The 27,697-nt window shown below is 43.4% G+C and overlaps 1 long non-coding RNA gene across 12 annotated transcripts in view; it reads left to right on the top strand.

Annotated features, from left to right (window-relative positions):
* The window catches only part of LOC117002791, an 85,780-nt gene that overhangs the window by 7,068 nt on the left and 51,015 nt on the right, over positions 1 to 27,697 (top strand). For 11 of the 12 annotated variants that reach the window (XR_004419397.1, XR_004419403.1, XR_004419404.1 and 8 more), the window contains one exon: positions 18,389 to 18,510. The exons of the other annotated variant lie outside the window; for it this stretch is intronic. This is a non-coding gene — a long non-coding RNA (uncharacterized LOC117002791). The remainder of the gene's footprint in view (positions 1 to 18,388; positions 18,511 to 27,697) is intronic. 12 annotated transcript variants of the gene reach the window in all.

The raw sequence follows: 27,697 nt of genomic DNA, 5'->3' as shown, positions 1-27,697 counted from the left end.
AATCACCTATGGTACTTTCATCAAATAATTACTGTAAACTCTATACATACAGTGAGAGATCCCTTTTAACAAATCTATTCCTAAAACACGGGGGGGTTCTGCTTAATGGCTGAAATAACTTAGAGCAGCACAACTCGCTTGAAACATCGAGCCACACTCGGGCACTTCCTAATATGTTCCTGTGTGTTTCCCTGAGTGTTTTTCTTCCTTATCTTTTTTATATCTGAAGTTCTATTCCCCTCCTCTACTCCATGTATTTGATCATTTTTTCAAGTCCCTTGGCTGAACCAATCTCTTTTCATGCAGAGGATAAAAAGAGAAAAACTTCAAAGTAGGTTCAGGTAATTAACAGCTGAGGGGAATATAATCTAAACCATAGGCCCTGCTTTGCACCCAGGTCTGCTTTCAGAGCCAGCCGGCAAGGGAGTGCCTATTCCCTATAGCATCCAAATCTGCTTCCTCTGAACAGCTTTGCCAGGCCTCCAGTTATCACATCTGCATTTCAAACACCATGTCTCTGGCATTAATTATTAATTAGCCTACAGTCACCCCAGAGGATTTAAGTTCCAGCCTGCACATACTTATTCATTGACCTCTATCTTAGTTTTTGTTGGAAAAAAACCCACTAGAATGCTTAATAATTTCCTTTCTCTCAGACCCTCTGTTCCAGTTTCATGGCAGGGAAACAGTATATTTTGAGATGGAAAATCACAGGGCTGTCTAGAAATTTGTTTAGAGCAAAACGCTATGTCAAGAGTTTGAACAAACCATTTCAAAAGATTTAGAAGGAGTTTTGCTGGAGTATTTTTACCTTTGACAAATGAATTTATGGATTTCCCAGAACTGAGAGATGCTGGAGACAAATGCAAGGCAGTTTGGCTCTGTGTGGAACAGTGCTCATGTGCACTTTAAAAATACAAACTGGATTTAATTACTGGGTGGCACATTTAGGGGATCAAACCAAGGCAAACGTTTATGTGAAAGCTCTGGCGTTACCCTGCTGTTGACACTGGTAAGAAGGAAAATAAAAATGCTGTTGCAAGGCACAGGAATGCTTGGGCATTAAATCTGAGCTCTGTCCTCAGGAATATGGAACTGAAGGAGCCTTTTTTTGTATCAGTCCCAAGGTAGTTTGGAAGAGGCTCCTCAGCACCTAGAATAAGTAAATATCTCACTGCTTCTTTCTTTGCCATTGTGTGGCTTGAGATTAAGGTTCCAGAGGTAAAAATATCAGAGTAATCAGGTAGAAACTGAGTTATATGATTCTCTTTTCTCCCAAAACTCCATGAAAACCAAAATGCCTGCTGGAGTTTGGGTGAGCTGCTTATTGAATATTCCCTTTTGTTAATGGATTTTAATGTTACAAAATCCCACCCCTCTGATGAGGCCTCTTTTAATTCTTCATGCAATTATCCCTAGATAAACTTTAAAAAAATGTTTCTCATTTTTTATTTGTGGTGCTGCTATCTGAAATAATCATTGAAACATGAAATATTGCTCCACTTGGCTTCCTAAGGAAGTGTTTAGTCTGTAATCACGAGGTCAGACTGGTTGACTTCTATGCCAGCCTAGAATTGATTTTTGAAAGCATTTAATCTGCACCTAAGACTCTTTGAATTCCTATTTAGTGGAGGATATGGAAAAGAGCTCTGAGACACAAACATTCGGACTTAAACTGCCGGGCTATCTCGGGAAACAAAAATGCATTTTTCCAAAATTGCAGCTAAACCAACCCTTTCAGAAAATCATAAGCCTGTGCTGAAATGAGCACCTGAAAATAGATGTAGGGACCAAAACTGTTGACTTCCATGAGGAGTGTCCCTCCTCAACCTCCCTGAGAGTTTTGAGGAGTTGGTTTGCTGCTGCTCTTTTATTATTTTCACATTTTATGAGTCGATCTGGGGAGTGTTCAGCTTTCGGTAATAACTATTCTTTCCTCTGCTTCAAATATTTAGAATATTTCTTACATTCAATTTAAACAGCACAAAGTGCCTGTATTTCACAGGGAAAAGAGGAACAGGCAATACTTCAAATTAAATTTCCAGGAAGATGGTTCCCATTTAAAAAACAACAGATTGTATCTTGGTGCTGAAGAGGGAGGTAGATCCAGACTATTTTAATGAGACATCCAGGACCTTTTAATCACTTCTGCACTGATACTAATACCAGTAATAACAGTGATAATGGAAAAAAAACCCTGGTGTGAAACCAGGGCTGGGATCTGTTCTGGGTAAATGTCAGAATGTTTCTGAAATTAAAACTTCGTGTTAATGTAGCTCCGTTCCATATGAATATTAAAGAGGAATAAGGACTAAATTTCTTCCACAGCAGAGTGAGATGTTGTTTTAGAAAACAACCACATGGCAGCTCGATCTGCAGGATGGATCTGGGGTGATTTTAGGGGGTGGCTGAGGGTAGGGGCAGCTGGGCTGGGTTTGAGCCCTCTGCTGCTCTCTCCTCCTTTTGCCTTTTGTTTACATTTATTGCCATTTATTAACCAGGTCCTTGGGATAAAGGTTCCATGCCCCAAGATTGGAAAACTGTTACCAGTGCTGTTAAATTACATTTCTGTGTGGTTGTAGAGCCAGAGTGAGGAAAGCATGAATGTACAGATACAGTGGGTTTGACATGTTGTGAAATATTTGTACTGTTCATGTTAGGAGAGATGAATTTCTATAAGAAGCCTATTTTATGCTTCATTTTATATATATTTGCATTTCTAGCTTTCTGTTAAAGCTTAAATATTTTACTCTGTTGGTGAGATCTAACCCTTGGCAAGTCTGGAAGTGCTTTGACCTCCATTCTTATTACACCCTTCACTTTTTTTTTTCATTTAAAATAACACCTGCAATAGTTTTCCAGCCGTGCCTGACATCCACCAAGGACTGAGCTGGAGCTGCATTTTGTATTTCAAATGTTTCACACGAACATGTTTGGAATTCAGATTTGGAGGCTGCAGATCACTTTTTATGTAGAGAAGCCACATGGGTAATTCTGATTTTCAATTACTCGAAGAGTGATTATGGTAAAAGACTGTTGATTCCTTGTGTGTTTGGAGTCCATGGACATCCCTTAATGAAAGCCTGGATGGAGTTTGAGGGAATCTTTGCCACCTGTGCACCTGGAGGCGGGAGCAAAGCTCTGCAGATTTCGCTGTGTCAGCAGAAAAGGCCTTTGATGGGATTAGGGGAGAAGGTGGGGCTGGACCTTGAGCTGGCATCACTGGGCAGGGTGGTGCTGAAATCTGGGGAGCAAGGCTGGGCTGCAGGAGCAGAGGATGTGTGTAGTGTCACCAAAGGCTGCACGAGTGACATCAGAATGATTTTGGGTAATGCCTGAAATAATCAAAGCCTCTGGAAGACCCTGGTCCTCCTCAGAGGTTTTGCCTGGCAGTGAACGTGCCCTGGATGTGCAGAGTTGATGTGATGGGGGTGTGAGCAGGGAGGATCCATGAGGAGCCAGCAGATTGCTGTGCCCAGGAGGTGCCACAGATCCTCAGCTGTGGGACAGCAGCAGGCGAGGGGTGACTTTGGTGACCATCACCCAGGAATTTCTGTACTCAACCTGAGCCCATCCTGAACCTGCTGTTTCCCTGACTACAACCAGACCATGCCTGTCCTCCTAAACTTTCCTTTCAGCCACATCAGCCCTAAAACCCCCAAAGTGTGACATCCTCAGAGCCTTGCTGACCCTGCCTGGCACCTCATTGTGTGTGGAACCCCCGGCGTGTTTGAGCTCTGCCAAGGCAGGGAAGGGCTCAGCTGAGCCTGGCAGGTGCCAGCCCACAGCCCCAGCTCGTGGCCACCTCCAGAGGTTTTGGGATGGCTCCTGCCACACAGCCCTTGGCACAGTCAGGCACATCCTGCTCCTGACCTTCCACCTGGAGCACCACGCTGGGCTGGCCACTGAACTCCTTGGCAGTGTCCCTGCGCAAAGTTTTGAAGACTTTTTAGAGTTCTCCATCCTCCCACTTTTGTATTTTCCTTTCTTTTTCCTAATTTATTTTAGTTTCTCTTTCCCCCTCCGTGCAGAAATCTCCAGGGCTCCATGCAGTGCCCTTGCTGGGAGTTTGCAGTGAGTTAATGGGGCAGGTTCAAGGTGAATTGCCACAATTTGGGTGGCTTCAATCAGCTGGCAGTCCAGCCTATTTGGCTGCAAATAATGTGCTTTCTAAAATAAAACCTTTCATCACCAAAATCATAGAATATTGGAATGGTTTGGGTTGGAAAAGACCTTAAAAATCATCTCATTCCAACACCGCTGCCATGGGCAAGGAAAAAAAATAAGAACAGCATTTAAAAAGTAATTTATACATGCAATCCAAAGAATAAGGATGGTATTTGGGAATTTCTGGCTTTTATGATCATTGCTGTAAGTTTTGAAATCACAAACCAGAGTGTATGTGTGTGCCATGTAACTGCTACCACCAATCACATGTAACACTCCATGGTAATTGTGTCCATAATTATGGAGTTAATTGAATTTCTGCAATAGTTAAAAACGGGCACATAAAAGTCTCTCAAGATTAAATATTTTAGTTAGGGAGGAACATGCTCTTTTGGAATATTGACTAAAACGAAAGCAGTTCTCACATGCAAGTGAGCTTAAGAGTGATAAAATAACCTCCCTGATAAAATAACCTCCCAAAATGAACCTTGTCCGTAAATGCTGTTCCAAACTGGGGGATCCCACAGGAGCCAGGGATTTTTGCAATGCCCTAAGAAGGAAAAGCAGCGTGTGCCGAGGAGTTTGGGAGCTGGAGAGGAGCTGCAGCCCCTGCATCTGCCAGGCTTGGGAGGAATAAGTGCTCTAAAAATGCTCTGCTGCCAAATTAACCCTGCTATTAACAGGGTAATATTGGAACAGCGTGTTAGAAAGTCAGATTTTGCTTTAGTGTTTGGAAAGGAGAGGTCGCTCTTCCTTTTTTTGATTTTTATTTTTATTTTGTGATCTCCTTGGTGTTTTTGTGACACTTTGGGTTAACTTAACTCTGATTCCACAGAGGAATTACAAGATGTAAAACCACAGAGAATGTGAACTTGTGGGTCTGTTGTCTTTGTCCTGCACATTATTAACTGATTTATCTTTGGGGAGAAAAGAATAAGGGCAAGAATTCCCAATATGTTTGATATTAAACCTGGATATCAGAGTCATCCTCCTGAAAATGAGAAAGGATTGATAAAAATATATTGGAGTTTTCTCTTCTCTTTTCTCTTCTCTTCTCTTCTCTTCTCTTCTCTTCTCTTCTCTTCTCTTCTCTTCTCTTCTCTTCTCTTCTCTTCTCTTCTCTTCTCTTCTCTTCTCTTCTCTTCTCAACAAAATCCTCCTTTTTTTTTTCCCCGCAGGAAAATAATTTTTAAAGTTTACTTTTTACATGAATGGACAAACATTTTCAGCAATGAAATAATACAAATTTGTTAAAAACAGCCCCAAATGTCAGCCAGCACAGCAATGTCCCAGCCCTGTAGGAAATCCAGCTTTAATGCCTCTTTTCCAAAGGATCATATGTGGAGTTTCATTATTTTCTAGTAACATTCACAAGAGACTGTTTCTTTTAATATCCTGTTTTTCCTACTGATGAGATTGGCTTGAGAGGGTAAAATATAAAATATTGATAATTAGACCTCAGCTCCCTCATCTTTTGCTCTTTTCGGTAAAAGTTGCCCGTTCCTTTCGACGACCGGGCTTTATTTTAAATATTGCAGATGTGAGATGACAGAATAAAAAAAGATGAAGTCCCCCCAAAGTCCCCCAAAGTGCAGGGGCTTTATTTGTGTGATTTCTGCCTCGGCAGCCCCGCTCCCCTCCCCCAGCAGCACACTACAAAGCGTGTTGTACAGGGACTCCATTAATCCTACATTTCCTAGATGGTATCTGAGGCACAGTGGGTTTCCACAGAAATTAATTTGTCCTGACAACAGGCCTAAAGATTGGAGTCCAGGGATCACTTGGCAAATTCCCTTTAAACTGAGCACAATAATAAACAGAAAGCTGATAACGACAGTTCTGAAAGACCACACAGAGGCCGGAGCCCGAGCCGAGCGCTCGGTGCGGATCCGCGGATGCTCCGATAACGGAGCCGGGAGCTTTAACGCCTGATAGGAAAATGAGCCCCCTGATTTATGCACACTTTAATATCCCAGCACTGGGCAGGGCTTGCTCCAGCTCCGACAGAGCTGCTTTTTAACTCTTTTCTGGAATGAAAGCCAAAGTTGGAGGCTGATCTGGTTCAGCCCATTCTTGTTTAATTTTTGTTTTAACAGCTCCGGGGTTGTTTTTTATTTTCCTCAGTGCATCATCCACGTGAAAACAAGAGCAAAAGTTGGGAAGTGTGGAAGATTATATTTCAAGGAATGAACCAAAAAAGTTCTCCACCTAAATCTATTTTCTTTGAGATGTGGCAGTTTAAGGTTCAATCATCTTCTCTGCGGTAATTCCTTCTTAAATATAGTAAAAAGCGTTTTAGACAGAGTTATTGCCTGTTTGCTTGCTTTTATTTATCTTTGCTTGTTTAAATGCTGTTGTTTTCCCCAAAGTTAAGGTCTGGAAATTTATACTGATATATAAAGTGAATAAACAAACATTCAGTGGATATTTTAGAACTTGTCAAGATAAGAGCTTTTCAACCCCGATATTCATTAACACAGAATTTAGAGTTTTGATGATAATTAGGATTTGTGGTGTGTCAGGAAAGCTCTGCCAGTTGCATCTCTGAAAAAAGTAATCATAATATTAAGAGTTAGGACTGATAGGGTGATGTTGAGTAAGAGAGATGTTGTGTAACTTTTCACTGTTCAAGCACATGGTATATAACGATTTAAGCAATGAGTTAAAAAAAGGAGGACAAGCTAAAAAAAGTGTGGAAAATTTGATTTTATTATTGAAAGACACCTTGAAATTAAAGGCTAATTTTGTTCTCAATGTCCCAACTATGAAATAACAGCCTATGATGCAGAGGGGACTGTTTAACTACAAAAGGATGATCCTGAGGGTTTTTCCCTCTGTGATTCTCCAAGGCAGCCTGTTCCCTTGACAGGTATGGCTGTGCACCTGAACAGCAGGAGTCCTGTTTGATCACTTTTAATGGGGCAGACATTTCTCTGGAGATGAAAACCCAGCACTTGAGAAACCCAAACTCAGTGATCCTTGAACACCATGCCTCCTCCAGGAGCTTTCCCAGCTGAGGGAGCTCTGCTGGAGGTGAGCAGGGATGAGTTGCTGTGGATGGACTGTGCCCAAGAGGGCAGGAGCAGGTGGGTGCTCCATGCCCATCCCTCCATCCCTGCTTCCAGAGCATGCAAGTTGGAAATGCACCACATTTAATCACGTTTAGTACTAGAAATTAGAAATTATCTATTTCTACATCAGATAGAAGGTGGGGGGGGTGGGCATGGCCACGTGGTTACAGGCTTGGAATGTCCCTGCCCTCACCATTTCCGAAACAGAGGGTTTATAAATAAAAAAAGTTCTGCTCACGTGCTTTTCCAGCACAGCCAATGCCCAAACTACCCCTGATTTGATAAGAGCAGCACAGGGTTCGTTAGGTAAGAGCTTAATGAGCTGAGAGGTGGGACTGCGTCATCCTGGCAGAGCAGGGTGTTGGCACCCCACCTCCCTGCTGAGAAATAAACCCTTTCACTTTCAGAATTGCCTTCAAATTAGTTTGTACACTATGAATTAATCAATTACCGCCACTGTATTTTGGAGATGAAATTCAGGCCGAGCAGGGCAATTTGTATTTGTCACACTTAAGGGACTCTATTGTACCCAAAGGCAGAGGGTTTGAGAACAACTGGGTTTAAAGCTGTCGAGCTCCTCTTTCCAGAGCCTGCTGCAGGAGCAAATTGACTGGCTGTGCCTCTCAGCCCTGCACAAGAACAAACCCAAAAACTCCCCTCCACTTTTTATATCAAAACCCCTCTGTGCATTTCAGTGTACGAGCTATTAGTTTTTTTTGAATTTGGATCAAATCAGGCATTTTTCCCCCAGCAAATAGTCCTCCAGTGTGCTTTATACATTTGATTCAAAGGCCTGTGTATTATTTGATGTTCTTAGGAGATAAACAATAAACTTTTGAATATGTTTTTTCCATTTGAATACAAGCCTAGGGATGCTTCACCCTGCATCCTAAAGCCTGATTTCCCCTGGGACTCATTATCATGCAGCTCACATGTTCAGTCACCTACACTGTTGAACTTACTATCAAATAACCTTCGAAATGTTACTAGTTATTACGTGTCAGAGGGCAGATTTATGATAAACTAACTTTGAAACAAAATAATGAATTCTCAGCGTTCTGTTCCCAGCAGCATTTCTGGTAATTTGGCCAGATTTAAATTTTAAAACAGTAAGTTGCCTTTTTCTCTCATTCTGTCATATAAAACAGCTCCCTCCCCTCATGAAATTTCTCCCTCCTTAAATATGGTTTATGAGGATTTGAGCAGCGCCTATAAAGAATAAAAACGAGAACATTTGTCTGAGAGCTACCAAACTGCCCACTGGAGTTCATTTGTGATTAAACTTTCAGAGCTTTCTAACTTGGTGAAAGTTAAATTAACTTAACCCTTAGCACAGTCCACCTGTATCCAAAACACAGCTGGGCAGTGGATGTTTGCAGACAGAAATATTTTCTCCTCGTGCCTTTTACTGTCAGTATTTTAAGGTTTTGAGTGCTGTTCTTGTATTAGGGTGACAAAAATCAATAGTGCTGTCTTCTCAGAGGGCTGGTTTATGGCAGGTTTTCCAGGAGGATATCCTGAATTTCAGCTCCCAAAGTCCATATTTAGGGAACTAAATAATTGGCCAATTTTCATGAAGGCTGAGCATGACTTCAGGGGATCTGTGGGCACTTGGCCTCTTTCAAATGGCAGCCGGAGCCACCGTGACTTTTAATGAGATTATATCAGAGGGAGGAAATGCAGGTAGATAAATGCCATGCACCCGTTTTGGAGGTGATTAGAGGAGCAAACATCTGCAGATGAAATTTAAAAGCACTCACTATGTTAAAAAAAAAAAAAATCTGGCTAATTTGGGGAGAAATCTGCGCGGCTCTCGTTGGCACCAGCGGGGTTTTTGTGGTTGCGTTTGGGACGAGCACGGGGCAGATTGATGTCTGCAGGATTTTCATCTCCTACCAGACAAAGTGGAGGCTTTGAGATGGTGCTGATCTGTGAGACTGCACGGGAAGTGCCTGACCCGGGGTGGCTCTGTGAAGCTGGGGACAGAACCTCCATCCCCAGGGCTCTCTCTCATCTCCTTTGCTCCCCTCGCTGTGATTACGGCTCTCCAAGGGCACCACGGGCAAAAGTTCCTTAGCAGGCTGTCTATTAATATTTATGCAGCAATTCAGGAGGTAATGCATTGTTAAAATACAAGTTGGAAATGCACCAAATTTAATCACTTTTAGTACTAGAAATTATCTATTTCTACGTCAGAAGGGGGGGTGGGCATCGTTATGATATTTTATTTTTTAACCCAGTTATTTGCCAGTTGAATTAAAGGGCAGTAAATGATCTCGTGTGGATAAAGCTTTTCTGAGGAATGCAGGATATCTCTGTGAAATTTAATGTGAGGAGTTAAAAAATATTTAAAGTAAGCCCTCAGTGAGTCAGGACATGCAGGGATCAGCTGTGCCACGTCAGCCAGGCCCTGTGCTCGTGTGCTGGATCTGGAGTGCACAGAGGCCACTGGGATTTGCCCTTTCCTTCCATGCAATTCCTCCTGCCTGCATGGAGAAAGAATATTTTTATCACTGATATCACTTCATTTTTGCAGCTGTCTGCTGGCATCAGGTTGGTAATATAAACTCTGTCAGAGAGCGATCTCTGCCTTCCACAGGCTGCAAAATTCACAATTATTATTTAGAGTTCACCTCCTCAGAAAGTGGTCCTTACTGAAACTGCTCAACCCCCAAAAGAATTGTTAGTTATTGTTATCTGAGGACCCCCTACAGCCTTCCCTTGGTCAAATAAGGCTCTTTTTGTTTTCAACAGGACTTTTTTTCTGAGACCAAGCTCCGAGCTTTCATGCAAGTAAGATAAACCCAGTGAAAGTAAAACATTAATTAGAATGTATTAAAAAAATTAAAAAAGAAAACGTTTGAGAAGAGCGTGGTGCTCAAATAGAGCACTTTTTTTTCAGGTCACTTGGCTTTCTGATGTCATTTCTGGCAGCTTCGTTAGCCTGGCTCCATCACGTTCTGCTCTCAACGATAACGTGATGGGAGATGATCAAAGTGAGAATGCAAAAGGCTCAGGACACTTAAAAAAATGTTCTATTCTGGAAATTGTTCTAAAACTATAAACAGATTACATTAAAAATCTGTCTTACCCAACATGGTTGCTCATCATCCATTTTTAGAAGGAGCTATTGAGAAGTTTGGGTAAACAGCCTTGAAGTCTTTATGATGGCAGGCTGGAAATTTCTCTGGAATTTTAGGCAACCCGAGGCTCTCTGAAATGGAATGTAACCCATTTCTGCTGCTAGGTGCCTTGTTTTAATCTTTGTACTTAAAAGTGGCAAAGCATATGGGTCAGATCACCCACTCCTGCTAATGGACACAGTTCCCTTGGACTGGAGGGTCCAATTATGCCAGCTAAAGATCTGTCTGTTGCTGGGCTTTATTTCCTTATTTTTCTTGTCTTGCTGATCTCTGACCCTTTATCAAAGGAATGCTGTCTATAATATGATAATAATATGGAATTCTGAGCTCTCTTTCTAATAATATACCCCAAAGAATTGTCAGGATGCTCACCTTTGTGGGGAGAGCAGCTGATGAGCAGTTTCAGCCTCACAATTGTCTTTTCCTGGCACAGGGAGAAAGTTTGGTACCTGTTCCTGGCCTTGTGGTGGGATATTAACCATTTCTGCATTTCCAAGGAGCTCTGTGGGCTGAGTGGGTAAATAAACTCATTGGCAAGTCAACAAAAAGACAGGAGGCCATTTCCCCTGATTTTAGCTGCATTGTAGTGCTTGGAAAAGTGCTTGTGAAAGTGAGACATCAGTGTGAGGATGTGGCAGAGAGGCAGAAATCCACAGGCACTGTGACACCTTGGGTATGGAATAGAGCTACAAGGGAGGATTTTGATCTCCAGGCAGGATTTGACTTTCTGGTTTGATTTATGGGCTGAATATAAATGTGTGTTTTAAGGAGTCATTAGAGTTTGTGGTTTGAAATGTGCTGGTTTGTGTAGGAAAGGGTGCCTGGGCTCCTTGTACAGCCCCAGTCACTCCTTTATAGCAGAAAAAAATGGCACAGAATGGTGTGGAAGAAAAATTGTGTGTAAGAAGAAAACCCTTCACCTCAGGCTCTTTACACCAAATAAGTGATGGGATGGTCAGGAATGGCATGATCCATGAGAAAGTAGGGAAGGAAAATAAATAGGGAATACCTGTGCTGTGCTTCATTGGGAAACATCTATTCCAGGTGTAATTTTATCTGAATCAGTTTTGGAGGTGGTGATAGGGAAGTGCTTGAGAAATGTTGGGGTTTGTAGGTGCAAACAAAGAAAGGCACAGTAGGAAGGAGCTCAGCCAGCTGGGACATCCTAAATGTTGGCAGAGACACATCAGGACAATCCCTTGGCACCCACAGAGAGGTTTTGGCACCTGCCAGGCTCCCCTGGCAGGCTGGAGCTCCTGTCCTTGGGTGGCAGCAGCACCTGCAGCTGGTGACCCTCATGCTGGCCTTTGGCTCTGCCTTCCCTGCAGCTCTCATCATTTGGGTGGATCCTGCTCTTTTTTACACTGTGGCAATCTGGAGTAGCCCCTCTGCCATTTCTCCAGAGCTAATATTGCACTGGGGTAATTCCCATCTCCTGCTTGGTGCAGATGGAGCCTGGGAGGTGAGGGAGGCTCCTGCCCAACATCCCCACGTCCTCCTCTTGGTCTGGGAGCCCCAGGTGACTGCAGCAGCCACACAACAATCTGTGAGGATGGGGGAGCTGCTCTTGGCCTTTCCTCCTCCTCTCATCTTCCCTTCCCAGCTCCAAACCCAGCTGTGGCTCAGGACAGGACAGTTTCTTCCCCACACCTCATGGCTGTAGATTCAGCCCTGGAAAATTCTGCCTGGCCATGACAAACTGTGCATTGGCTCCGTGATTTGTGTAAGCTCGAATTTTCCACTAATTCACTTCTATATCCTAGATGGCAAACACAGCCCCGGGGCTGCTATAAAGCACAGTGCTGCTGGAGCCACAGAGGGCTGGGAACCGCTGGAGCATGCAGAGCATGGGGGGCCAGGGCAGGAGCAGGGCCAGGGGATGCTCTTGGCACAGGGGCAGCAGCACAGCCCTTCCCTGGGCTGCTCCAGCCCTGCCTCAGCCCGGTCAGTGCAGGGACAGAGCTGTGTCCTGGCCACCACACCAGCTCTGCTCAGCGCCCACTGCCCAAAGCCAGCCCCTGTTTGGTGCCAAACATCCTGGCTTGCTGTGCTCTGCTCTCCTGCAGCCTCCGTGCACCCCAGGGCTTTGTTTTGTGCTGTGGTGCAATTCCCCAGCATTAATTTTCTGTATAAGCCACCCATAGATAATTTGAGAGCGTTTTCTTTTAAGCACAGCAAGAGTGGCACATCGGCTGATTCCCCAAATGATTGCTTGTCTTGTGACAGAGAGCTGTTGACCTGCTCCTTTAATGTTACAAGTCTGCATCTAACTGCTCTCTTAATCCAACCTACTTCCTTCTTTTTAATGAAATTGTCCCTTTAGCCTTTTTCCTGGGCTGGCTTTTCAACACTAACATTAGAAACAGGCTGCTCAGTTCTTTCCTCTGCTAACATCTTGCCCAGAGCTAACTTGCAGCTTCACTCTGTCAGCTGTAAGATATAGATATACTGTTGTCTTAATTACTCATATTTCTCCTGCTGCTCATAATTCTGCTTGTTCCACCAAAGAGCTCTTCAGAGAGCTTTACTGCTTCCCTCTCCCTTTCTTTGGGGGTTTAAAGGTTGTCAGATATATAAACGATCCTTGTTGCAGAGCTTTGGTGGTGACAGTGTCCTTTGTGGAGAAGATTTAGGGGGATGGGAGCACTAAATACGGATGCTTTTAGGCTCCATCTCTGAGGAAGGAGAGAACACACATCGTACTACCTTGCATAACAGAGCACCAGGGAGGGTGTTTGGCAAATCCCCTCTCTAATGAACAGCCAGGCAGCTGTTTCTTCTTGCAGCTTAAAGTGCAGATGCTGATTGTCAGGAGAAGGGTTTTCTTTATCCACCACTGATTATCCGTGGCTGTATCTGGCTGACTGCAATTCCTCTAAAAATGCTGTTGAAAAGGGACTGGACTCTTGAAAAAAAAAATCACTGCTGTGCCATAGGGAAGCTGTAGTCCTTTGTGGTTTCAGCTCTCTCTTTTATGATTATATACCACTGTTTCTGTTATCTCTATTAATTAATCTGTCTGCCACAGCAAGTACTGCATGTTGAGGGATGTAGAGCAGACTGACAATGTGACATCCATGGTTTTTTGGCACAGGTTGGAACAAGTTTTGTCACCTCTGTGAGCTCTCCAGCGAGTTAAACCTTTGGCCAAGGTCCTCTTGTGGCTACTTTGGGTCCACTCTCCATTTCAACAGCCCTCAGCTCCAAGGTAGCTCAGTGGCAGAATAGATTTTAGTATTCAGCTGCTTGTCTCAGTTCAGCTGGCTGACAGGTTCAGGACGCAGTACTGTGAGTTTATTGTTAATTGAATAAATTAGGAGCCTGTCAAACTGCTGTGGTTGAGCCTGTTTCCCTCACAGAGCTTGTGCTGGTGGAGTGGCTGGAGGTGGCACTGTGCTTTCCATGAGTGGGGCTTAATCCCCTCACTCCAAGGATTGGAGTGGTTCCAGGTTTTGCTGTGGTTCTTCTATATATAATTTAATATATTTATATAAATTTTTTTCCAAATAATTTTGTGGTGAAAACGCTGTGCAAGAAATATTTGAACATCAGAGCGGTGAGAGGTGGTGACACCAAAGATAACACACAGGTTTCATCTGATCTAAAAGCAGTAACAGGCAAATAAACACCAGGCTGCAGAAAGTCATGACCAAACTCTTCCAGTAGCACAGACGTGGCTGAAGAATCTGTTACAGGGAGCAAATGGAAACAGATGAGAGAAACTGGTGAGAGAAATGAGAAATAAAGAGTAATTCAGGGCTGGGTAGAGGAATAGCACAGGGAAAATAGATCTTCAAGTCAGATAGATCTTCAAGTCAGTGCTCTGCTCTTGAAGAGCTGAAAGGGATCAGAGGAGCTGTCTCAGGAAAGTCAAGTTCCAGGGAAGGTCACAGGAGTGAGGACACGAGGGAAATGCTGGCAAGTTGTCTCAGTTCAACCATTGCCTGTAGGAAACTCAGAATCAGGGAGCACCATGTGGATAACACAGGTGAAACCCCAGCCCCAGACTGGACAAGGTGAGCATGGCCCTGTTAAAAGCCCAGGTTCCCTGAGGTTTGCCACAGGAATGTGTTTGGTGCAGTGAAAACAGAGCCCAGGTTGTGATGCTCAGCGTGGCATCCCCCTCTCTGTGTGCAGGGCGAGCTCTGCTGCCCCAGCATCTCCTGCCTGGGCAGGGCAGGGCACCAGGGCTCCTCCAGAAGGGCTCTGGGACCACCAGGGCTCCTCCAGAAGGGCTCTGGGGCCACCAGGACTCCTCCAGAAGGGCTCTGGGACCACCAGGGCTCCTCCAGAAGGGCTCTGGGGCCACCAGGACTCCTCCAGAAGGGCTCTGGGGCCACCAGGGCCCTCCAGAAGGGCTCTGGGGCCACCAGGGCTCCTCCAGAAGGGCTCTGGGACCACCAGGACTCCTCCAGAAGGACTCTGGGGCCACCAGGGCTCCTCCAGAAGGGCTCTGGGGCCACCAGGGCTCCTCCAGAAGGGCTCTGGGACCACCAGGGCTCCTCCAGAAGGGTTCTGGAGCCACCAGGGCTCCTCCAGAAGGGTTCTGGGGCCACCAGGGCTCCTCCAGAAGGGCTCTGGGGCCACCAGGGCTCCTCCAGAAGGGCTCTGGGGCCACCAGGGCTCCTGCAGAAGGGCTCTGGGGCCACCAGATCTGCTCTGAGGGCTGCTAGAGGCTGCAGAGTGCAGTGCTGAGCTGATGTTCCACTCTATTTACTCAAGGTTTCCTCTTGGAATCGCAGGGCTGCCTCCTGGAGCAGCTCTGAGGGCACAGGGCTGGCTCAGTTGGTGGCCATGCAGTGGCACCCTGGCCACTCTGGGGCTGGGCAGAGGTGTTGGGCAAAGGCACTGACCTGGTGCCTCAGCTCTCCAAATATAGGGATGTTTCCCCAGGAACTCCTCTCTGCAAAGCCAAGGGCTGTTAAAAGAAGAAGGTCTCGTGACTGTGTGGTGCTTGGATGCCATGGCAATGTAATTAGCTGCAGAGCAATCTTGCTAAAAATGTCCTTGGTGGAGGAGAGGATGGGGTGGGAGAGGATGGATGTTAAAGGGGAGGAAGTTTCCAGACCTGTGGCTTCACCACAGCTTGGCTGCTCAAGCCAAGTCCTTCAGCTCAAATGCGGATCCAGAGGTTCAGAGCACAATGTTTACTACAGTGTCCATGTGGGAGAGAAAGCAGCACAAACTCTTGGAGGTGTTAAGGGATTTATATAACAGCTTCCCACCCCCAAGCCTTTCCAAGCCTTTGGAAAATTTTATAAAGTATCTTAGGCTAAAAACCTTTTGGAGCTGCTGGATAACTTGAAGCAAACTTCAGAAAAGTATTCCCATTACTTTTCCCTCGTTGTCCTTTTTTTCTCTTCAATGTTATCTATGGATCCAGGAACTCCCAGGCTGCTTAATCCAAAGGAGGCAGGCACGGGGTTCTGCATGGAACTCGGAAAGCCTCGGTGCAGGAAAGCTGTGCTGCTGATTACTTTATCTCTGTTACTCTGCCAAACCCTCAGAATTTGGCAACCTGGCTCTTTTTATATCCTTTAGGCCTTTTTTTCCTCCTTCCCTCATGACCTCTGTGGCTGCATTTGCCAAAAATTCCCCCTATTAGATATGAGGCTGTGTATCAGCATCCACAGGGCAGATGCTCCCAAGCTGCTGCAGTATTGAAGAATTCCAGAATGCTGGAATTGTGTGAAGCATTTGGAGCTCAACTTCAGCTCTGGTGAGCTGGAAGTTACAGTAGAGCCATTTCATCAAGTTCTCTTCTCAGCTGTGTCCTCTAGAGAGGAGGAAATCAGTTTTTATTGTTTATGGTTAATCCTACTGCACATTTATATAAGCAATAATGGATTTTAGTTTTGGGTTAAATATGAAGACTAACCATAGTAATACCAGTAAGTTTTCATAAGGATATTTTTTAAAACTTAAGTGAGCTAGTGCAGTGACCATTGGAGGGTGAGCCAGGATTTGGTGGCATTTTGGTGGATTTCTGTATTCAGACAATGTTCTTCTTTATTTGAATTTTCCTGTGTGTTAGGACAAGGCACAGGCAGCAGTGTTCTCCATCCTGATGAACACAGCTCAAGGAGTTGAGCTGAGATTGGCTTCTCCTGCAAGAAAAAATTCTCTCTGCCACCCAAATCATAATTTGAAAGCATGAAAACTCTTCATCAGGACAGCTGCAGTTTAACTCCTTACATCTTTGCAGAGAAAAATAAAATAAAAAAAAATCCCCATTGACTGAAGTTGTTCAGAGTTTACTCTGGGTTGTAAAAGTCTGTAAGGTCACCTTGATTGCTGCACATCAGTGTGGTCCCAACAGGGTGTTCTCGAGGAGACAACCATTGCTGTGATTTAATCCAAATCTGTTTAATCACACATAATCCACAGAACTCAAATCTGCTCGCCCAGGATCCAGTTTCAGAGCTGTACTGAGGGCAGGGAAATCTTGTGTTGTCACAAGTCCTGCTGACATCAGTGGGTTTTCTCATTGATGCAGGACTTAGTGCTGGCACATGCAATTACAGCAAAATTTGGGGTTTAGCATATTTGTAATTTACTGTATTTTTAGGAAGCTGTTGCTTGGAGGTGAGTGAGTAAATGAACTCTGGGCCACGTCCAGCAAATTCTTGGACTGAAAAGTTGTGCCAAGTGCCAGGGAAAATCATACAATAATCTGAAATAATTTGTGGTGTGATTAAAAAAATTTGAAGGTTTGGTTTATATTTTTGTCTTAGAAATTTCACTTGCTATGAATGAAAAAAGATCCTGTACTTCCCTCAAGGTGCTCTGTGTTGGGTCAGAAATGTTTCAGCAGCAAGATCCATAGAATTTGTCAGCATAAATAAAACCAGATATTATTGCAGTGTTGCTGGTTATGGTTTCCACTTCCAAAATCTACTCAGCTCCTGTTACAGGGATGTGCACACAGCTCTGTGGCCTTGGAGCCCTGCATCCCAAACCTACATCCTAAACCTGCATCCCAAAAACTACATCCCAAACCTGCAACCTAAAACCTGCATCCTAAAACCTGCATCCCAAACCTGAATCACAAAAACTACATCCCAAACCTGCAACCTAAAACCTGCATCCCAAACCCTGCATCCTAAAACCTGCATCACAAAACCTGCTTCAAAAACCTTTATCAAAAAACCTGCACCCAAACCCTGCATCCCATACTCTGTGTCCCAAACCTGCACCCAAACCTGCAAACCAAACTCTGCACCCCAAACCCTGCATCCCAAACCTGCATCCCAAACCCTGCATCCTAAACCTGCATCCCAAAACCTGCATCCCAAACCTGCATCCCAAACCTGCATCCCAAACCCTGCATCCCAAACCCTGCATCCCAAAACCTTTTCAGAGCCAGGGGAGCTGTAAACAGCTGAGCAATTCTGGTGAACAGAGCCCACACAAATGCACAAAATAATCCCTAAAAAATTGCTGGAAAGGGCGAAAAGAAAACACCACACTTTCCAAAGCACTGAGACCCCAGGCAGGCTTCAAGGTAAATATGGAGTAAATAAATAGTGCATGATCTGAACCCATATCCACAGCCACAGTTTGTTGCTCATCCAGTGAAATAATAAACACAAGGTGAACTTTTTTTCAGCTTGCAAACTGTGTCACCTCTGGTGCATTTCTGACGTGACTATTTTTTTTTTCTTTGTGGCCATTTTGCAATTTTCTCTGGGTTTGTTTTGATTGTAAATAGGCACACACATTAGCTAAAGCCAGATAATTTTATCCTGGCCAGCTTTGCCAGTAAATCACTGAGCTATGTAATTGGGTTTGTATAAAATTATGCACTGCAAACTTGGGAATAAGTAAAACAGAGACAAAAAGTTGATTTTTGTAAATAGTACCATTTTTTATTTTTTGATATTCAAAACTTCTGTTGGACTCCATTTTTCTATTCCCTATCATAACCATTCTTTAAATGTCGAATGAAAATCCAGCTACAGGATAAATTCAAGCAGAACTGGTAATAATTTCTGGTTTGGCTTGTAGGTGGAGTTGAATGCAGTGGTTAACTACCAGCAATATGTTCTGAAGATGATGGTGTTCAGACAAATACCCAATTTGATTCTGATAAATTGGATGCAAGACTTTGACCAGCATGAGAAGAACAGGTGAGAACCCTTGAGACTGATGCAGAAATAATCAGTATTTTGATGGTCAGGGAAAATATTGCTCCAGCAGCACAATAGATCTTCTATTAGAAACTCAAAATACTAATTACAATCTGCCTAAAGACTTATTATAAATGAAGTGGAGATAGAAACACGTTTATATTATGGGGAGGCTTATTTGCAGATAAGCAGGAAACCAGTCACACATCTTCACAAACATAATTTTAGCTGTTTTAATTAGCAGGTTTGCTTTGATTTAATTTAATTCAGCGATTCCTTCTATCTTTACTGACACATGTGCAAATAAAATGGGCTGACCTGACTCCTGACACGCCGTTTCCTCTCTCATTTCTGGATTTGTTGTTGTTGATTCCGGCAGTGTTTGCGGTGCAGGGATGGGGTCAGCCCTTCCTCCCAGATGGAGGGTGGGGATGACAACTCTGCCTCTGAGGGGGCTTTTCTTCCCCCAGCACTGCAGATTCCCGAGGTTCTGGGTGTCAAAGGCCACCAGGAGTCCCAATAACCTCCAGTTTCCAATTCTATTTAGGGTGGGAATGACAGAAAATAGACTTTTCTTTCTTTTTTTTGTGTGTATAGTAAAAGTGAAACGACCTTTTCTTTGCTGTAGAGCCCCACGTGTGCATCAGCTTTGGGTGGAAAAACAAGCTTTAAAGCTGTCAGAATTCATATATTCAACGTTTGGAGATTTGGTGGGTTTATTTAGCAGCAAAAGTTGTTATTGACAGAATAAGAACACGTAGTCCAGGATAAAATCACAACATTAATGCGCTGACAAAACCCCGAACTGTGTTGACTTTGTTGAGCTTTTTGTTGGTCTGAGGGCTTGGAAAGTATTTTTTCTTCTTTATGTCAGAAAAAACGATTGTTAATACGCCAGGTGTTGTTCTCCCTTCCCTCTGCACCCCTCCCTCTGCAGTCTCACAGCTCCATGGTAGGTAATTAAAACAATCACTGAAATGTTTCAAAGCTACTGCAGCCTTTACTTGACTTTTAAAATTCCTATTTGAAGAAGAATGTTAAAATTAATTTGTATCTGGCTCAGCAAAGTGCTCTTTACTTGAGCAATGGACTTTACAACATTGCCAACAAAAAGAATGGAATGAATATTATATTTGCCTTTATCTAGGGTTATTCTGTTAACTGTTTTATACTGGAAATTAATTTCAATATCGTACAGATGCCTACAAGTGTTGAATGCAGCAGTTTTAGCATGCAGCCACAGCTCTCCTAGTTCATAATTGTGGTAAAAATAAGAATTCAAAAGGAATAAACTTGCCAGGACAATTAAATGATTCTGCCCCCAGATAATGGAAGGACGAAGTTTATATTCTTGGACTGTAAAATCCTTAAGAGGGAAAAGTGTTATTAAAGAAGTATTGTGTGGTTATTTTGAGAAGAATGGTAATTTTACAAGTTTGTCTTTCTGCTGAGGAAAAACACTTCAGAGATGTTGGGATAGGAGCATTTTTGATGTGGAAAAGCTCCTCTGTTTTTCTTCCCCATCTCTATTTTTCGTATTTCAGTTCCTGCTGCTTCTGGAGGACTTTGGAAGCCTTGTAATTCATCCTTTGTGGAATTCTTGGTCTATGGGACAGGATTTTATTAGTAAAATAAGCTTCCTTGTAATGTATTCTTTTTGATCCTTAAAAACCCCTTAATCTTTACAAATGAGTGGTTTATGTCCCTGTAAAGCAGATCCTTCTCCCCTCCCTTCCTGACTTGTCCCTCTTTGGGACTGGCACCTCCCTGGCATGGGCAGGAGTGGTGGCAGCCACTGCAAGCAGGAAAGACAAGCTGAGGAATTTTTGGGGTGAATAGAATTGGTTCAAGCTTTGAAATTACTGATTAGAAAGAGGAAAAAGCCAGGTAGGATGGAAGGTTTTGGTGTGTGGGGAATCCTTGCCTGGCGTGGAAGTAAAAATGTGAATAAAGAAAATGTTTTTACATGTTTACTTATGGAAATCTGAAAGATACCAGGGAACAGGGTGCAAACCAAAAATATCACTACTGACAAATTCACATAAAGACTTCTCCCCATTAAATTTCAAATACACGACTATTTGTGCAAACATTTCCCATTTATGAACGAGAACATAACCTCATCCTCTGTTTTTGCTCCATTGTGGACATTTTTAACTCCTTCATGAATGTTCCTAAATCCTTTTCTTTTAACCACACACAGGTATGGCAAACAAATTTACAAATGTGGATAAAACCACAACTGAAATCCTCACGTGCGTCGTTGCGTCAACACAACTCAATCTGACAGCGCGCTCTTGCCAGGTGGAACAAAGAGCAATAAATTAGTTCTGAACATTTATGATCTTGCATTATAAAGACTCCAACAGACTGTGTTCAAAATCAATTGTCAGAGTGATGGGGATTAATAACTCTGGTTCTGTAACCTTTTCTGTATCTGCAGCCTGGCTAAGGGCACGTTTCAAGATCTGCTGCCATATTTCATTATTGCAACCTCCGTTTGAAAGACCCTTTTTGATGCTTAAAAAAAAGAAACAGATTAGTTTTTAGTGGGGCTGGATGAATAACTCAGAATTAATAATTCACTCAGTGAGTTTTGCTTCTCCTCCTGTAGGAAGAATGAAGAAAAAATAGTTGTCAAAATTTTTCTAGTGACTCACTGGGTTTTTTTTTTTTTATTAATCGAAAGTAGAAATCAGAATTCAGGCTGTGTTGTGTGTTTGTGATTGATCAGTCAGGTGATATTGGTTTAATTCCCCAATTAATTGAGGACAAATACTAGAATAAATTTCATGATTAAATATTTGAGAAGACAATATTTAAAAATCCCTTTCCACCTGCACACAAGCTAAAAATCAGGTTTGGAGAGAACTCTTGAAAGTAAAAATCTGAGTGCACGAAAATTGTTGGAAAGGAAACGTGAATAAGGCAGGAATGTGACCAAGCCAAGTTTGTTACAAGACACAAATAAGTTTGAGGCTTCCACAAAGTTTCCCTTCTCAGCTCCAGCACCTGTTTTGGGAGAAGATGAATAAATATTGGGATAAATATGGGAGTAATGAGAGGTTTATTGAATTTCCCTGCCTCCCCAGCCACTGTGCTGTGTTTTAGGGGAGTGAAATGTTTGATGTAAGTGAAGCCACGAGCAGAATTGGCATCTTTTGCCTCTCTCTGCCTCCCAGCTGGAATTTTTGCATCCCACCCACGCCAGGCTAAGAGGCACCCGTGTCTTCTCCTGCATTTTCCTGCACTTCCCTTTGCTTTCTCCCTAAATAGAGATAAAACAGTTAAATATTTCCCAAGAAAGTGGCCACATGTGATCTCCAGGGCCGTGCATACCATCAAACTGTCATTTCCTTCGATTAACCTGCAGCTGACCTCGCTGCCCCAGGCGCTTCCCCAGCCCTGCTCCTCTCTGCTGCTCTCCCAGGTGAGTGCCTCTGTCACTCAGGGGCTGGGCACGCTCCTGGAGAGCCCACTGGGGATGCTGCCATGGAAAACTGGGCAGAATTTGCACAGCCATGGCTGGGTGAGTGCAGAAGTGCAAAGAAATTTCAGCTCACATAAGAGCAGGTGAAGAAACTTGAGTTTTAAGACTGCCTATCAAGTGTTTTATGGATATTGTGAAATATTTAAGATCATAAATGGTTCATGACTGAGATCTGCAGGACTTGCCTGTTGTAACTCCTTCATGTTCTCAGGAAGGGCCAGTTTGTGGAGGATAAAATCAGGACCAGGAGAGGATCAGAGTTCATGAGTCACCTCCTTACAAAAACATAATCTGGAAGTTGCCAGGGTTGTCTATTTTATCATCTTGAAACCCAACAGGTCTGTGTTTAATCTCAATTTTTATCTACAGGTAGCAAGAAAGTGAAAATTAGGAAGGCCAGAAGAAATAATTAATCCCTACAAAAATTTCAGTTACTCCAAACTGATTTTTTTTTTACCTATTGGTTTGCAAGAAATGCTGATGTTTGTGTCAGCCTGGGACAATTTTATTTTACATTTTTGTCCTGAAATTCCTCTAGAGAGAACAACATGCAACTGAGATATTATGAATTCAGTCAGATCCTGCTTTGGGCTGGCAGCAGAGAGCAAAGCCTACATTGAATCCATAACTTCTGCTTATGGAATAAAATATATTTTGGGATGATCACAAAGGCCATGGTGAAGAATCTCTTCATCCCAAGGTAAGCTGGTACAGTGGCACAAGCTGAAACGAAGCACTTTGGTTCTAGGCTTCATTTGACTGTTAAATCTCATAATTTTTTTGCTGAGAGATTAAAAATGTGCCATAAGAAGTCTCAGCATCAATTCCTATGGATGAGGATGGTTTATCCCTTAAATCAGTCTGTGATGCAGTGAACAGAAATAGAATCACCAAATTCCTCAACATTCATTACCAGGCATCATTTACAGATCTTGCAGGATTTTTGGAAAAGGCATTTAAGATCATGAAGTCTTTTTTTTTTTTTTTTTTTGTCTTTAAATTATTCCATTAACAATTAAAGAAGAGTCTAAATATGCAGCATTCCATGATTTCCACTCACCCCCTGAGATCATGAAACCTGTTGGAAAATACTTTTAAAGCAAGAAAAAAGTGCAGTGTAAGATTCCTGTGCAAACACTGAATCCATTCCTTCTGCCAAGAGTTTATAATCTATTTTTTTAAGATTTTATTCATGCTGGCTTTTGTTTTTCCCCCTTTCCAGTGGGAATGTTACATTTATGGATCAGATGGAAGCAGAAATTGCAGATGTGCAGTGGGGATGTTGGTGACAACTTCCAGCATGACGTGGTTGGTGGACCAGTAGCACCAAGCTCCTGCACTGGTGGGAACTGGTGTGACTGGTTCAACTCTGTTTTAATTAACACCTATAAAAAAAATCATTCTATAATTCTCCAGGAACTGTAAAAAAAATCCCATTTTTGGAGTCAATGTGACCCATTATTGTCCCTGTTAACGTTTTTTGCAAATGATTCTCAAAAAAAAAAAAAAAAAACCCAATATTTTCTGTGCAATCCTCCCCCAACCAATCTGCGGTGACGGGGCTGTACTCACCTGCTGGAGTGGGGAATTTAAATGGAAGAACAAAAAGAAACTGAAATTGCCTCAGGGATTGAGGTCAGGTGAAGGTTAATCAAAGGAAATGACAGTAAAATGGCATTCAGGGCTCTTGGTACATTTTTAATCATTCCTCTCTCTGTCGCTCATAAAAGGCACAAAAGATGTCCAACTTTTTTTTGCCATTGTATTTAGTTAAGGATGACTTTTATTTTTGTCTTGATTGTTTTAAAATAGCCTTTCTTTCTGATTTCTCTCATAGATTTAGCTCCTGCAAACTTGCTTTGCAGTGCCTTAGAGATGTGTGTGGGAAATGGGGAATGTGTGTGGGGGGAAGAAGAATGTTAAGAAAAGGGAGTAATTTTCCCCAGAATATCTCTCATTTTAGCTTCTCTTTCTCAACTGATAGATTTTGAAGGATTTCTAGAAGTCATGAGTTTAAGGAATAAATACTCAGAAAAGCTAAATATTCACATTATTACACAAGTATCAGGCTAAGTGAAGTTCATGATTGCAACTACTGGAAACAGGAATAGTTTCTTTCCCACTCTGCTATCTACAAGTTTTTGTTCTGGTTTTAAATCTAAGTATTTTTAATGTATTTTTTGTGCAAAATACCAGAATAATCTCCACAATTGCTATGAAATTGTGAAGTCATGTCAGAATTTGCAGGCTGCTGGTTATATCCTGATTTTGTGTGAGTGAAAAGGTCCCGTCTGGGAACTTTTCTTTGCCCAGTTTGGAGTTGTCACTTTATGCCCGTCACCTCAGATAACTTTGGCATAACTGCAACAGGAACAGGAGCAACTTTATGTAACTTATAACTGCCCAAGGCGACTTTTAAAAAATGTGAGCAATGCTTTTTTTTTTTTTTTTAAACTCTGTTTGTATAGACTCCCTTCCCCCCTAACACAAAGGCTCCTAAATGGGATGGATTAAACCCAAACAGCTTTTAACTGAGGTAACTCGGTGTAGCAAATGTGTTTTCCCTGCTCTTTTCATCAGTGCTGTGCACTGAGCCCCTTGAATGATGCAGCTGGAGCTGGGCTTAGGCAGGACCTTGAGCCAAGTTTAGGCAAGACCTTAAGCCTTTGGAGAGGTTTAAAAACACATCCCTGCAGCCCCATGCAAAGAGTGTCCCCCACTGTGAGTCGCAGGAAAATGAGATTTTATGCATGTGCTCCACACTTTGGGGAGGAAAAAAAATACCAAATAGTCTGGAAGTGATTTCCCTGTGTGTCCTTGTGCTGGTGTGGCCGGGATTGCCACTGGGAACGTGGCACTTTTCTGCCAGATCCCACTTAGCAGGAGCTGCCACATGGATGCCAGATGGGCTCTTTGCCAGGGAGGAGGAGGAGGAGGAGGAGGGAAAGCCCTGCCCACCCTGCAAATGCTGCTGAGAAAAAGCCTGCCAGGGAATTAGTGTAAAAATTGGGGGAAAAAAATGGGAAATGTGTATCAGAAGTGGTTGAGGAAAGGCTGAGCTGAGCTGAGCTCCAAGGGGAGAGGAGCACGGCGAGCAAGGCTGGGCTCTGGGGCTGGGAGTGAAGAAGCTCCCAGCAACAAGTGCCTGGTTTTGCAGGCACAGAGATGAGGAACCCGGGGGTTTCTGTGCTCACAGGGTCTGAGTGGGATTTTCTGGTGCTGTAACAATGGCAGTGCCAGCTTTGTGGAGGGCATTTCTCAATGCAGCCTCAGCCCAAGCAGGCAGTTCTGCCCTGTATCTCCCTGTCTGGTAAAACCTCTGCCCTACTAGCAGAAACCCAAATGATCTTTGGAAAACAGGAATATCTGTTTAAGAAACAAAAACAAAATGTGAGAGAGAATTTAAAATGAAAATTGAATACCTGAATCGCAGTCAGCATTAACTACTGACAGCTGGAAAACTCTTGGACTGAGGGAATGGGATTTTTCCACCTGCTCTAGTGGAAGATGCCCCTGCCCAAGGCAGGGGAGTTGAAACTGGATGAGCTTTAATGTCCCTTCCAAACCAAACCTTCCTAGGATTTTTTATTTAACAAACAACATGACCTCAGAATTTTTGCTGAAATAAATACTAACCAATCATGGCCAGATCATATCTCCATTTTTAAAACATCCAATAAAAATATTTAGTCTATTACACCCCTGCATGCCCAGATTATTCAAGTATGGAAAAGATCAAGGTGGTTTGAGCACTTTTATTGCAATTAAATCATCAGTCCCTCTCCTGCCCATGGAGCTCATCCTGGGCCATGGTTGCTTGTGAGGACAAGAAATTATGGTCTGAATGCAGCTGGATTAATGGGTTTGGGTGTTTGCCATGTTTTAATGTGCCTGTGGGATAAAACAGGAGTATTGAGAGTTTTCCCATGGGTGGAAATTGGGGTTTGTGGGCAGAAGGGAGGGTCTTGTGTTCAGTCTCTGCTGAAGCTGAGGTGAGGGCAGTGAAGCAGCTGAGCTGAGGGGAAGCTCTGCCCAGTGGCTCTCAGTTTTTCAGGCTGGTTTTGACATCTTGTACCGAATTACCAGCCTGAGAGCAGGATTTCAGGGTGAGGAACCTCCCTGGAGCACCAAAGGAATATGATAAAATATGATAAAATATGATGGAGGAGCAGCAACAACTGATGGCTTCACATTTCCTTCCACTCCCTGTTTTTGGAGAGAATCCTTCCATGCAAGAATTCTCAGGCGATGCCTTGGTTTCTGTTGGAATAAATTGCTTGTCTCAGTTTGATCCCTGAGCCTTTTGATAAAAATAATGTGGTTTTGTGCCTTGTTAGAAGCATGGCTGAGTCCAAGCCCTGTCAGGGCTGTGCTGGGTGTGAGGGATCAGGGAAGGTCAGGGATGTGCTGAGTACAGAGGCTCTGGTGGCTGCTGGGTTTGTCTCTGCTGCTCTCAGCTTTCCACCTCCATTTGCCACCCTTCCACCATTGAGATGCAGGGATGTTCAGGAGAAAATTCACCCTGATTTAAGATGTCCAGTTCAGGTTGCTCCTGGCTGTAACAAAGCACGAGCTCTGCTTGCTGCAAGTCTCTGCAGGTGCAGAGGCAGATTTGCATTTGAGCCCAGCTTTAGGTGAGCAGTGGGAGCAGCTCCACATCTCACACAGGGCTGTTCCCCTGCCAGAGCTGTCACCAGGCCACTGGGCTCTCTCAGAGCACCCAAATCAGATCCCTTGTGGGGGCAGAACCAGTCACTGCACGGCAATTTTACTGTGAAGGTTCCTGTGGTAAATCCTCAGGGTAAGCAAGGTTTGAGAAAGAGAGGAGTCAAAGCCTTTGGAAAAACTTCTAAGTGGGAAAGTTTCACAAGGAGCTTGGGGTGAAGCCCAGTTTTCACCAGATGCCCAGTCAGGTGGGAATAATCTCCATGATATTCACAGTCCTCACTTCTCCTGGGGCTTTGTCCCATTGCAGCTCTGGAATCAGGGAGAAGCAGAAGGCAGCCAGCTCTGTTTTCAGACTGGGGGAGCTAGACCCCCTTCCTCAGGTTATTTGTTGAACCATCTGAGGTGAATTTAAGGCTGTGAGGGTCTGGAGGAGGGCATTAACCACCAGGGCATTTCTCTGTGGGGTTGGTTTGGAAACAGGAGCTGCCTGGGAGGAGATCTTGTCCCTACTGAAATCATCAGAAATTTGGGAGGGTCGTGGCTGCCTGGGCAGCCCTGAGAGGCTTTGGACCATTTGCTGAGGCCACCTGTGGTTATGGGTTTAGAGAATGTGTCACTATTTCACTCTGGCATCCGTTCAAACTCCTAATTCTGTGCATCAGTGTCTTTCAGATGAAGAAAGTGAAATCCTTTCTTGCCCCTGGTGTCTGAGTAAATTGATATCAAATTCTCTAATGAAAAGACAACTGTTGTCAGCAGAGGCAAGCAACAAGAAAATCTGGGACAGGAGGTAACTTCATGATGGATTCTACATCCTCAGGGGCTTTCTAAGCTCTGAGGATTAATTTTCTATTATATCCACGTGTGGGGCTTCCCTTAAATACACTTCCACTAACAACTTAATACTTTTTTCAATTACAGTATCATAAAATGCTACAACTTTTTTTGACATTCTGCCACTTGGAGGCCAAGGCTTTCATCACTGTGGCTGTTGTTGCCCCCTTTTGCTTTTCTTAAGTGAAGCATCTT

Source organism: Catharus ustulatus, chromosome 14 (assembly GCF_009819885.2).
Source record: "Catharus ustulatus isolate bCatUst1 chromosome 14, bCatUst1.pri.v2, whole genome shotgun sequence".
Taxonomy (NCBI): domain Eukaryota; kingdom Metazoa; phylum Chordata; class Aves; order Passeriformes; family Turdidae; genus Catharus; species Catharus ustulatus.
The sequence above is the reverse complement of the archived record's forward strand: the minus strand, read 5'-3'. Positions and strand labels throughout refer to the sequence as shown.